This window comes from Dermacentor variabilis, chromosome 10, assembly GCF_050947875.1.
Source record: "Dermacentor variabilis isolate Ectoservices chromosome 10, ASM5094787v1, whole genome shotgun sequence".
NCBI lineage: Eukaryota > Metazoa > Arthropoda > Arachnida > Ixodida > Ixodidae > Dermacentor > Dermacentor variabilis.
In genome coordinates this window covers 54353321-54355688 of record NC_134577.1, presented here as the reverse complement: position 1 = coordinate 54355688, position 2368 = coordinate 54353321, and positions in this window count along the sequence as shown.

The window sequence follows — 2368 nt, the reverse complement described above, 5'->3', positions numbered from 1 at the left end:
ACAAAACTAAAACTGTTGAAAATCGTGTCAGCGCTCCATCCCTCATCCTAACAAAGAATGCAAGACAGCGTGTTCGCAGCACCATTGAACACTGCCGTATCTAGAGACATATGTCAGCATCGTTTAGTTAATGTATTTTGGTCTTGAGTCCTCATATTTACCATTTCGACATTGATAAAGATAGTTTTTGAAGTTCAGCAATGTTTCATCTCGCTCCCACGCTATATAAAAAAGCGACCCTCGTTCCACGAAGTGAACCCGTATTACGGGTGAGAGGACTTTTACTCGTTTCTGCCATCATCATTGATCTAATTATTCTCCTATAGGGTGGAACCCTCTTGTTTTCTAGAGGGCCGTTGCACGAGTTGCAAACCACGAAGTTACTCACGTCGGAGTCTGGGAATTCCCGTTCCAACAATTGAATGCATTCCTCGAAAATTAACAGCACGTCCCACTAATGTCACAGGCAGGCGCACAAGGTGCAAGCGTAGCCGAAGGGGTTGTCGGTAATTTCCCGATTGAACATATAAGTCGACGATTTGTGCTGGGGTGCATTTTGCTCAAGTAGACGCTCACGAATTTGACGGCTCGAATTTTGGGCCACCTTTAAATCCTCATGTAGACATTGAATAACTAGGAATTCAGTGCCAGTTCATCCCACAACACATTATCTTACGTGCCGTATGTACTCTACACCACAAAATATTTCCTGCAGAACAGCTTTGTAGGTTATACAAAATTTCCATGTTATTTGATGGATCTGAGCGGAATTACAAAATCTGACGTAATAATTCTGTGGAAAACCTCAAGATGGATAGAAGTAACTATTAAAGGCAAAAAAGAGACATCCAACCAATTTTCCTTCAACTACAAGGCTTTTCTTTCGAGGTTGTATGGGTTTCTTTTGTGGCAATTGCTACGATTCAGTGAGTGTCTCATTTTCTCTTTATTCAGTAAAAAGTGTCCTCTTGAGGGAAAGAAAACATTTCAATGAAGACAGGACACTATTTATTGCTGTGTGGAAGTTATGCTGTGGCATAAGTGAAAATTCAGAAAACCTTCTACGATAACTTAAAGCATAGCAGCAACAAAGCATTAAGAGATACCCAACATGCCGTGAAAGTTCGCTTCCGGCATCTGTTCGATTATTTAAGCAACACAGCAAAGCTTATTACACTGCAGTATGGCCACTCTTTGGGTCCTTCAAATTTTTGTCAAAAGACAGTAACTCAGAAAATGACATCTGCCACGGAAAGCACTGCGCTGTGATTCCCCCGTCTTATGGACTAGAAGAAGCCTATAACAGGCACTGAGCAGTAAAAAAAAAAAAATCAACTTCTCCAGAAGGCTCAATGGAAGCTCCCAATTTTTTGCAGTTCCTCCACTTCATGTTTAAACTTGACGCAGTTTAGGCAGGCCTACTCATCGTTCTGCTGCGGATCACTGTTGTGCCCTGTCTCGTATACCTCAGGAGCCTCAACTGCAAGACATCATAAATGCCTTCTGGCACAGTTGCTGCGGTGTTCACCCCATCCTCTTTGTTGCGGTTGGCCAGCAGCTTCAGTTCTTGTTTCGCCTGCACAGTTTTCCTTAGTTCACGCGTTGGTTTGGCCTTCTGCATGCTGAATTATAAAAAAGGATGCCAATCGACGGTGCAGCTTCTGAGTTCTGCAAAACCTATGTCTATACGATAACGAGGCGGGTGCACCGTTTTATTCGTGTCATTCCTTCTGCGCATCAATCCACATCATAGCATTGCAAAGATGTGAAAGCAGAAGTCGCAAAAACTTCCCTGTGAGAGGCAAGAAGCAATATCCACCACAGTTCATTGCCCCAGTTAATGGACACGTGATATTTAAAATCCAAACAAGCTACGATGTTCACAGGAATATGGTGACGAAGTCATCACATACGGGTGAGCAAGGAAAGCCACAGCTGGGAGCCACTATTTTGACAAAGAGACTCGCCACTCAATTCCGTATTTGCCTTTGTCACCAGTGATTCTGCATGGTGTATGATAACAAGCGAAATAACACCTAAATTGGTTGCTTAATAAATTGGAGAGTTTTGTATTCACCTCGCTTCTAGCCAGTGAAGTCTTAGTTCTTTTCCACACTAATTACAGTTAACCATCCACAAAGGTTTGATTCAGAAGCAGATAGCAACGATATATATGGAGGGGTATCTAAATCTATATAGTGTTATTGCGAAAAATACATGCGAACGTTGTTTCATAGCCCGCGCTAGCTGCTAATATACAAAAAAAAAGAACTGCGATAAGCAGCTTGTACAACTTGCACAGGTTGCTTCATAAGCGTTGCCAAGTAATCTACAAATAAAAAGCTTCACCATAGTATAGCAAGAATTA